Here is an 11,818-nt window from a genome sequence, read left to right as displayed (position 1 = left end):
GGTCACGTGCATACTGTCCTGTCCCACTTACACAAACATGCACACACTACACACAAACATATAAACACACAGATGCATGACCACCACATTTGAAATATGCAGTAGGTAAAAGTGTGTGCACACAAGTACACACCTGTGGTTTCAGGCCAGCAGACACAGAACTCTTTAGTCTTCGAGCTGTCTGTCCCACTTAAAGTGAGCGCTGCTTGTGAAGAGGACCTGACAGACAGAGAAAACACACACACACACTGCGATGAGTACACTGCCGGAGCAGAAGACCTGACTAAGCTGAATTTCCCCCTGCTCCCCTTTCCTATTTTCCATCTGCCTCAGCGTAGGAGAACCTGTGGGGAAAAATAATGCCCACCATACACACTCTTCACTTTCTTTACTCTCGCTGTGACACTCTTTACGCACACACACACAGTGCTAATCCGCTCCGTCAATCTCTACAGTTTCCCTCTGCTTTCTATTCACCGATTTCTTTCCATGCAGCCTCTCAGTATTCTATCCTCACTCGTTGTCCCAATTTCCTCAAATCTAGCCTCATCTCTTTTTGGTACCCTATCTCCTCCATCTCTTCTCCTCACACCCTCCATCCCATTGTCGTTTCTGTGGTGCTGTGTGGTTGACCAACAGCCAGGGAGAGACAAGTGCAGGAGTGCCGGCCAAACTTGCCTGCCTCTCCGCCCAAATTACATGGGACAGTCCCAATTACCCTGTGGCCAACCAAAGCATTTCCTGGGTTAGCGTTGGTGACGCGTGCCCCCCCTTTGCTGTGGTTACAGGGGGTGTCATTAGCCGCTTGTTTTACTGCAACCCCAAGAACGTGCCCGCCGGCCGCATCCACGCCATGGGAAGCAGGACTGCAATGTTCCAATAACTTTGCAGAGGCTGATGGATGACAAATGGAAGAACGTTAGGGGTAATGCTGGAGCTTGTAGTAAATTCCTGCTGGCCAAGAGGGAGATGCAAAGGGAACATTGCAGGGAAAATAAGAAATTCTAGACAAGCTGCTGTGACTTCTGGGAAGCAGATAAGTGTGAGCTGTAATGTTTTGTGGGACTGAAAACACTGGGCTCGAATAACATCCCATACTATTCAAGGTGTAAAGCACAGATGTGGAGGGAATAAATAATATATTCTTAGAAGTGGGTTTTCACAGGAATGCTGGAAGTCGGAAATGTGACCAAACAGGTTGCAATAAATCATGCAGCTGTAAGAGATACAAATTATGCAAATAGAGAGGAGAAAATTTAGAAATGAGGAAAAGTCATGTTTTAGGCTTTATACCATGATCTTCATGCACACATACACTGTCTATGTATACATAAATGTGTGTGCAGGTCCATGAGTGAAGGAGTATGTAGACAACTGGTGAAAAATAACTAAGTAATATTTATTTACTAAGTGCAATTTTGGCATACTTTGCTTGAATATTTCCATTTGATGTTACTTTTATAATACAATTACTCCACTGCTCCTTAGTGGAGAATATTTTACTTTTTAACCATCTACATTTATTTGACATTCTATTTACTACTTGGCTATTACGTTTTTATTAAAATACCACCAGCTTATAAAAATATCATGCATTGTGATAGATTTAAGAGCCCAAAAGTTCATAAAGTAGAACAAATGAGCTTCACCTCAAAGCATTAAAATGCTAAATAATAAATATGATGATAATATACTTAAAAGGGCCCATTTCGCATAATCAGGGCTTTTCCTTTTGATATGTTTTGTTCATTTTCCTAATAAAACTTTTGTGCTTTTACTAAAGTAAAACTGCAGGACTTTCACTTGTAAGGGAGTATTTTAACATTGTAGTGTTACTTTGATTTGTGTACTTCTTCCACCACTGCATGTAACATAGCACAGTTTACATTATGTCATAGCAAACATCAAAAACATAAACCAAATTTCCATATATATATATTTTTAATTAGAACCAAACAAAGGAAAGTGAGAGTAGGGGAAGGAAAGAAAAAAAGAGAGAAAGAGATGGATCTCATGGAGGAAAGTAGGCAAACGGAGAAAGGAAAGAGTAAGCGACTGACGCACAGAGCGGGATGAGGGTTTGGAGGGGGTGTCTGGCGAGAGGCAGAGTGACGTAATGGATGAGAGGAGAGAGGGATTAGCTGAGTGACAGAGATGAAGGGATGCTCTCTGGTGTCACCCGTCCTCACTCTCACTCCGTCCATCATTCATCGGGAGCATCATGGGGCTCCAGAGTGTGTGGCAGCTGTGCACAAGTATGTGTAATCAATTTGTTTGCATACATTTCAAAGTCTGTTTATGCACATGTGTATTGTATGTATTAATATTCCCTCTGTCAATCTGTCAATAATAACATGCACCATGTGTCTGTGTACAAAGTTTGTTATATGTGTGTATGCCGTTAGTGTGTGTTTTGTATGTGTGTAGAGTGCGTCTACATGCAATGTGTCTACTTCTAGTTGCCCATCTGGTGCTGCTATGCTGTGCTGCTCAGCCAGCTCTCTAATAGCTCCAATAAGCTTGTGGTTTGCTGCTTCATACACACATGCTCACATACACACACGTACATATACACAGATATGTACACACTGGCGCATGAATACACACAAATACTTACAGTTAACACAAACCTTTACACACATGCTGCTCTCGCTGTTATTCTTCTTCCAAGAGAAAGAGGCCGAAAAATGACCATTTATTTACTTTGAGCTCTGGGGCTGCGGCAATACAGCCTGCCAGTACCAGAAAAAAAAGAGAGAAAGAGTCAAAGAGCGAAACAGAGGAGGGAGTAGGAAGGCAAAAGGTAGGCGAACAATAGAAGAGGACAGAGGGAGAAGCGGTGGACGAACAAGAAAAGAATGAGCCAGAAGGAGCTGCAGGTTGAGAGAGAGGGAGTTTGCTGGTGGATGTGGCGTAGTGAGCTGTGGTTTGGTTGGCTGTAGCGTTTGGTTGTGTTACAGTCTGGTTGTGGCTTATGTGGGTTGGGCTGAAAGAAGCAGGGAAACAAACCCGGGCAAGAAAGTAGCTGAATTCACTCTGAGCACTTGAAAACACACATTACAAGCGCTTAATGAACGTATCTTACAAGTGATTTCCGTTCATGTTGAGGGTATGCAAGTGTCTAGATGAGACAAATTAAGGTTCATCTCATACATTTCAAATATTGTGAGCCATATTTATGTTTGTCAAGTTCTTCTGGAGGGACGGAGCACTCTGCCCTGCCTGCTCCTGCTGGGGCTCTGTTCAGTAGCAGAGTGTCTTTCCAGCTAGCAGGGCTACACTGGGTCCAATTCCAACAAACTTATTTACATTCAGGGGGAAAATATGCCTTTTCAAATGTGCCTTACAAGTCATTTCTAGCCAGAGAAATATTTCTACGCATGTAAACAGGACAAATTGTCAACTTAACTTTGACGCGATTCCCCCTGGATGTGGTGGATTATGCTCAGATTCAAAGCCAGGTTGTTCCAGTTTATCCAACAAAACAGGTCTCTCTTCAACTAGATGTTTATTTGAATGCCCCTGGGAAAAGCCAGGTGTTGCCAGTGTACACAGGCCTAATGTGGTTTGGGGAGTTTACCTTAGAGTGCAGACTACAGGTGCTTGTAGGAGTGTGCTGCAGAGCTCAGAAGATAAGATGTGGTAGATGGGATGAGAGCATGTGTCCCACGACCCCTGAGCAATGTGGTCGTGAAAATGCAGACAGATAGTGTGACAGACTGACAGACGCAGGCATACGCACACACACACACACACACACACACACACACACACACACATGCATACGCATACATATACTGCCTGCCTACTCTGAAGGCCAAGGTTGCCACAGTTACCTGCTCTCTTTTTCTGTTCCCTCTTCCGCTCTTTTTCATCCCTCTCTCTCCCTCCCTCATCTTCTGTTAATCTGTTCCAGAGCATTGTGATCACATGGAAAAAAACATAGCAAGTGCACATATTTCCCCCTTAGCCAAGAGTGAAAAAAACACACACACACTGGGGTGGGGTGTGGGGGTGTGTGTGTGGGTGGGGGGGGGGGAGCGAAATAAACTGTTTATTCAAAGGCAGCGCTGAGCCCTTTTGTTGTGGTGGGGACCTGTCTTTTATTAGCAGCCTGAAAAGCCTTCAAAGGCTGGAAAGACAGAGGACATGCCAACAGACGAGTGTATACAAGGCAGAGGAGAGGAGGGGAAGGGGGCGATGGGAAAGAAAGGGGGGACGATGAAGGGGACAGGGCAAAAAGGTTTAGTAAGAGGCAAACGAATACAGTCTGGGGACATGAATGGGTAGAAAGGTCTCGGGGTGGGGCGGTGGAGGAGGTGATGGAGGGTTAAGAACTTGAGACTGTGCCACTGGCAGTGAGGACTCAGAGCGAAGGCCAGTGCAGAAGGAAAAGGGGGGTGCTGGGACACTTCCAGATGGACCATAATATGGGGAAACTGTTCAGAACTGTTCTCATATGTTTGCAGCTTTTTACACTGGCAGGACACAGAGGCTTGTAACTGATTTTGTCAGTGTGTGTGCATGTGTGTCTGTAGGGGAGGTTAAGAGGAGAATTATGTTTTATATCAGATCTTGATACTTTAAAAAAAGTTCTGTCAAAGATTATTTGGCATGTGTGTGTGTATGTGTGTGTCTGTCTGTACCTAAATCTGCACACAGTTATGAGTGTGTGTTTGTCAGCGTGCTGTGTGGTAAGTGTTTGTGTGCATAAACGTGTGAGGGAGATGGATGTATTTGGGGATAGCTTGGAGAGGCAAAGGAGACATTCCCTCATTGCGTAACTTCAGCTCTCTTATCTCTTCTTTCAAAGCAGACTGTCAATGCTGCGTTCCCCCCCCCTCCCTCTTTCTGGATCAAGTCACACACAACCTTTTTGCTTTCCTCCCCTCTCATCCTGCTTTCCATCTCTTCTCCTAAGTATTCAAGCTGTTTGTCTACTTTGGAAAAGTGCTGTTAAAGTGATGTGGCCACTATGATTCAACCTTAAAGCAGTGTGTGTGTGTGTGAGTGTGTGTGTGTGTGTATGCACTCAAAATATGTTGATGGTATGAACCGTACGTGTATGTATGTGCATAATGCGTGCAATCTATTTTAGTGTTTGTGTGTTGTGTGTATGCATGCGCTCGCCTGTGCACGTTGACCGCTCTTGAAGCTGAATCAAAGTGCTCTGCTTTCAATAAGAGTCACAATCAGCAAAGTGGCAGCAAGTAATGACATCACTGCAGCTGGGTCCCCAGCTGGAGCACAGAAAGGACTTTGGTAAGTCTGTGTGTGTGTGTGTGTGTGTGTGTGTGTGTGTGTGTGTGTTTGTAGACATATGTGTGTAACAGAGTCAAAGACCAGTGTACACATAGTTTATTTGTAATATGCATATTTCATGCAGCAAAATGCAAGCAGGTCTGCGCCAATGTAGAACCTTTCCTCACAGCGGTCATGAGTGTGTGTGTGTTTGTGTGTAGATGGTGGCTGAGAACGTAAGAGAGATTTCCAACCTCAGTCGTCCCCATCAGTCTCTCTGCACATTCTGTGCCTTGTTTCTATTGGAGCAGACAGTGCTGCGGTGAGAAAAACAACAGGAATTTCATCTGTCATTGATTAAGCCCATTAACGGTGGTGTCTGATGTCTTTTACACTCATTCCACACACACCAACATGCAGCTGCACTCACAAACACACACACCCTGACTCCCCCTACACTGCACCGCTACCAAGACTACCATACAGTAATGGACACACCATGGAATAGCATCAAGATCCACACCATTACTGTGTGTGTGTGTGTGTGTGTGTGTGTGTGTGTGTGTGTGTGTGTGTGTGTGTGTGTGTGTGTGTGTGTGTGTGATGTGTGTGTTTGTGTTGGGTGTGAATGGATTTTCACACGCTAAGTCATGCAAGCCGGAAAATACTGATCATAAACTTCCAACCAGCATGAGCAACCAACAACCCCACAGAGAGCCACACACACACACACACACACACACACACACACATGCGACTGGACGCACAAGCCACTGACGCGGTTTACGCACACACATACGCACACACACACACACACACACACACACACACACACATTGTAAACTATGCTCATGTGAACAAACCATGCTTTCAAACACACACACACATACAACACAGCCACTGAAAACACACTGCTACTGAGCATACCGCGCAACCAGACACTCACTAAACTCACTAAACAAATGTCTGATGTTGTCATTCTGGTATTTACCACTCCACCACTGTCATTTTATAAGCCAGCCTCACTGCTTTGAATGTGCAAGCATTGTGATTTTAGCTGCCTGCTGAAAGTGTAGCTCACATTATGTGACAGTTATTGGTTGAAAACAGAGCTGAAGTGCTACAGTTCCACTACATCAACGTGGTTTACGTCTCTGTCACTGCAGAATAAAAACAAGTAAAACACTTGTGTGCAAGAGATTCACCTGAATACTTGAAGTGTTGATTTAGACATTGTAATTTTCATCACAGAAGACATAATCTAGACTGTTCTATGCGGTCTCTACACAACCCCAAAGCCAGTTTCACCATATTGTGAAAACACCTCTCTGCAACCACTCTGCATCATATAATCTTAAAATTCAAATGATTCTGCTGCATACCAAAAGAACATGGTTTTACAAAGAAAACACTTACTAGCTATTTCCTGCATTTCGCTGGATCTAAAGGTGCAGCCAAAAAAATGTCATCTTGGGTTTAAATCTTTCATTCAGAACTGTAAATGTTGAAAACGTATGAAATACATTCTTTACAGTGCCAGAGAATGGGGCTACATGTAGTTTTTCAATAAAATCACTTCTAAAAAAAAATCACTTTTTTTACTGCATATTTGTCAACGGGCTGTAACATTATATAAAAATGAACCACACGCCTGCTTTCTCTGTCTCTGCATCCTATGTGATGAAATCGGGTCAGATATTTTGAATGCGCGCCCCTGAGCCTTTTGCCTACTCATTCTGAGCTGTACGCGCAGCAACAACACCGCAGCTAAAGATAAAAAATAAGAAAACAGGTTTATGTGCTGAAGCCCACCAGGCCAAGAGAATCAGATCAACGTCAGGTGAAAACACAGTCAGCATCATAAAGGCTTGAGGCAGGCAGAGACCTCTGCTTTGTTTTGGCACTGACACAGTGGCTAACGTTATCCGGTGTAAAATACTATAATTGTATTGCCTTCCACATTACTTCACCAGCTAATGCGACCCCTATTACTATCCTGTGTACGGTAGTATGTGAAAGTGTTGATTTTAGCCTGCAAGAAAGGATGTAATGGTACAAAGCAAATGTGGAGTGATATGTTTAACGTTATACTAGCTAGTAGTGATGCAAGGCAGGGGCAGACAGCTAACATAAACACGCATCTGTCGCTGTTTACTTCGTAATGTTCCATTTAGATTTATTGTGGTTTTACCAATACTCAGGCACACAGCTTCTCCATCGTCTCAGTCACTGTAACTTACGTGAACCCCATAATATACAATAAAAAACGTAAACATACTTTATTTGTCACATACATGTAGCGAAATTCATCCTCTGCATTTATCCCATCCCTGAAGGGAGCAGGGGGTGAGTGGAGAACCTACCTAACATGTTTTTGATGGTGGGAGAGACCGGAGCACATCCACACAAACATCATGCAATCTCCACACAGAAAGGCTGGGACGACCGGGGAAGGACCTTGAGGGCTCTGTGAGCAGCCGGTCAGCCTTGCGAGCTACTCCCGCCGGTTGGTGCGAGCTTCCTCCGCCACCACTTGCGGAGCTCCTCAACTCTGAAAACGTTTAAGCACATTTTTGATCCTCCATCAATTTTCGTAACACTGCCAGTATTAGAAATCTACACAGTTGATTTCTGAAAACTTCTCAGAAGTGGATTTAGTGAAATGAAACCTACAGAAATTGTAAAATATAAAACTTTCTGTTGCTGGCCTCTTTCTGGCACGCGCAATGATGATACAGTTAATGGTGACGATTCTCTCTGACCAATCAGTGATCTGTAGTGTTGTCACGTCTCATTTTAGCATCACCTCAGCTCGATTGGAACCTCAACGGAGGTGATATGAAATAAAGTACGAGATAACAGGTACAGGTACAACTTTTCTCCAATGGAAAACCAAAAAAGGCTAGTAGAGCTGAGGCGAGTCGAGCTGGTATCATGCAGTGGAAAAGGGACAATAATGATACAGGACAACACCACGGTGGAAGACCTATTCACTACAGTAATGTTACTTACGGTGATGTAACTGTTAACTGTTACGGTAATTAAACTGTTCTAAAGTGTGGCAACAACCTCTTTTATACATTTTATGCAAGCATGACATGCAAGCTAACGCTGACATATCATATCGGCCAAATGCAGTCCTTGCAACCTTGTCATCATGCAAGGAGCATGGATTAGTTCAGCAACAAACTGATAAAAATATTACTGTAACGTTGCAGTGGGAGTTTACCTGAGTTTCCAGCAAGTTGTGTGAAACTGTGTGTCCGTCTCTGTGTCGGAATCCGCTCGCTAATTAGTTTGTTTAATCTACTTAGATTTAAGAGTATCAGGATTCATGAGGTTAATCAAAAAGAGAAATAACATTTATCAGAATCAGAGTAAAACCAAAAAACGGTACATTGAAATTGAAATACAATGGTACGTAAATGTTAAATATACAGATGGGTGACATATTATAGAGGAAAAACAACATGACATGTCTTAAATACTGAGACACTACAACCCACCAAAACACTTTCAATGCCCATTGGCCACGGGTGTTTTGTTGTGTTGAGATAGTGAACCATGAAGCCCATAGCATATGATTCACATCATTTTCATGTTCATCAATCCATTCAGTGACCCCTCGTGCCCTCTGTGGAACCAACCGTTATCTTTCTCCATCCAGGTTTCTTTAACTTGTCCCTCGTCTGGATATGGAAAATGTCAGTTATCAGTTTTATAGGAATGTTCATAAAACTATGAGGCTTGAGTAAAAGAGTAGCTTCTTAATTGCTGTGCAGCATTTGAAAATGTGTGGGAATATTTTTTTGGCTTTGCTCAATACAAAGGAATTTAGATGAAGATAATTCATTTGTATATAACTTGAGTTTCCCTGCTCTTTTCAATTTTCACTGTTTTATCCAATATGTAGTTGTTTGGGTATTTATAGTCTCTGAAGTTTCCTTTCACTTCGGTCAGCGCAGTTCTCACCAGATCATTTGGGTCCAAAATAGTTCCCTCGTCATAAAAACACATTTTCCTCCAACCAAGCTGAATACAGGCTATTGAGCTGAAGAGAATAATTTAACCAAATGGTTGTCTACCAGCTGTCACTACTTGATTCATTCATTTTTTTATATTGCAGAAGCGAAATGGAGTTATGACTTTCTGGATATAAAAATAGAGCTTTCAAAACTCGTGAATTTATCATGACTGCAATTTAATCATCCAACAATACAACTCTGAGTTTCGAGCCGGTCAAAGCCAAAAATGATTATCTGTATCATAAAATATGCACGTATATGCAAAGCTCAAGCTAGTCAGTCAAAAAGTAGAATAGAATTCAATAGGGTAAAACAGAGCTGAACACAAAGGATACGGCAGCACAGCAGAAAAAGAGAGGAGAGTGAAGCCAACAGCAGAGACCTGGGGGAACAGAGCAGTGATGAGGGACGGCTACCAGAGACACCCAGCAACTCACATGGGTGTGCACAGCAACCCACACACACCAGTGCACATGGGCCATAAAGACACACATGATTATACACATAGATACACAGGCCAGAAATGGGCGAGCGTGCAAACACACACACACCAGGCCACACTTACAAGTAACGACACACGTCCCACATACGACACACCTGTAGTGCACATGCCTGCACGTCTTTGTTTCAACACACATTGAACACATAAACTCATGCTTGTTATCACGGATCCTTTCTTATCTGCTTGTTTCCTCTCATCTTTTCTCCCCATGCTTCCATCTCTCAGTCCTTCTTTTTCTTCATCAAATTCCAGAGATCGGTCTCATTCCATATTTCCATCACAGGAGACAGCCCCACGGCCCTGCCGCTCTCCATAACTCCAAAGGTCTGTCCAACACACCAGTCCGACTCCAGGATCCTGTCATGTGCTATAAGTTAGCTCTTTCCAGAACGCTTTACTTTCCCTCTGACTGTCACTTCCCATATATCACTGTCATTCAGCTCATCCGTTGGGGGTCTGGGAAAAGGGCTGTGGGTGACTGGCCAGAGGTGTCATCAGATTTCTGTCTCCGCTCATAACACACAGGCTACACACACACACACACACACACACACACACACACACACGCACAAAACAAACAATCACACATATCTAAACTAAGTCTGAATTACAAAGGGCAGAATGGAAAGGCAGGTGGGTTTACATGGAGTGAGAGGTTGAGGAAGGGAGAAAGTGATAGAAGCCAACGGAGAGTGTGAGCGAGGGGAAAGAGCGTGAGAGGAAGCGAAAGAATGAGAAGAAAAGGGAGAATAAAACAACAGGCAAAGTGGAAGAGAAAAGGAGAGAGAGAAAGCCTCCGGAGTGCTTTTTCGCTCCAACGGGACAAAAGGTTACAGCATGACGGGGGTAGGTGTCAGGTGATGTGTGACAAGTCCAAATTAAAGATGACATAATGGCGGGGGCCCGGATGGGGTCCAAACTGGGGGCTGACTGAGACTAAGGGTGGGGGCAGACTATGGCAACCAAGTTGATCTGGGCCATGCAGGGCTGGGCTAGGCTGGGGCTGGGCAGCAGGGGGCTACCCTGCAGGCTCCTCCATATGGAACGCGTTAGTCTAGCGATTGCTAATGAAATGCAGGCTGACGTCAGGCAGACACCCACCCATTGTTTTGCTGCTTAATTTGTTATAATATTTGTCTTACAAATGAGGATTTTGCCAGGACAGAGGTAGAATGAGGGGCTACAGTCGCAGATGAACAGAGGTGGGCAAAGGGTATTACAGTGAGAGCCTGATGTTAAGGCGGCAAATGGGTTTGAGCATTCGCAATAGCGGTAGAGTGCAGCTATGGGACTTAGCATAAGTGCTAACACAAGAAGGGCCAAGGCCTCAGCTGTGTGGGAGGTATAGTGACCGGAGGACTAACATGGGTGTGTGAGCAGGAAAGGGAGGGATGGCTGTAAGAGGCTGTGAGTACGTGTTAATTGCATATGGAAGTTTTTAGCATAAATAAACATTTGTGTATTACTCACAACAATTTGTTTTAGGAATGCATCATTCAGGCTACTCTTGCAGTTGCCTGCCTGTTTTATGCATCCTCATTCACATTCTTTTAGTAAGTGTTATTTATTATAATTCTCTCTCTCTCGCTCCCCTCCTCTCCTTCAAGTCCATTCACCCAGTTTCCAACACAAGAAAACCCTTCCTAAAATAGGCTCAGTGGAGCAAGTTTAAGAATGCTTTTGTTATTCCAAAAGGAGTTGTGCTGTAATTGACCACCACCTGGGCATCTGGCAGAAGTCACAGCGAGCCGGAGAGAAGGGGATGCAAAGGGAGAGGAAGTGCTGCGGATGGAAAGAATGAAAGAAACGACAAAACAGAGATGAACAAATGGAGACTGAGGACAGAAAAGAAAGGAGGAGAGATTAATGGGGGAGATGAATGATGGAAAGTGTGTGTGCTATGCCCCTCTCTCTCTCTCTCTTTCTGTCTCTCGCTCTGACATGTCAATTCAAAGGCGCTTTATTGGCATGAGTAATGATGGGAGGTGTTGCCAGGGTAATTACATAGCACATTAAAGGGTTTCATAAACATTACAGTTCCTCCTCTGCC

This window comes from Micropterus salmoides, unplaced genomic scaffold, assembly GCF_014851395.1.
Source record: "Micropterus salmoides isolate LMB-PRFRI ecotype aquatic unplaced genomic scaffold, ASM1485139v1 Ms_hic_scaffold_5, whole genome shotgun sequence".
In the NCBI taxonomy this organism is placed as follows: domain Eukaryota; kingdom Metazoa; phylum Chordata; class Actinopteri; order Centrarchiformes; family Centrarchidae; genus Micropterus; species Micropterus salmoides.
The sequence above is the reverse complement of the archived record's forward strand: the minus strand, read 5'-3'. Positions refer to the sequence as shown.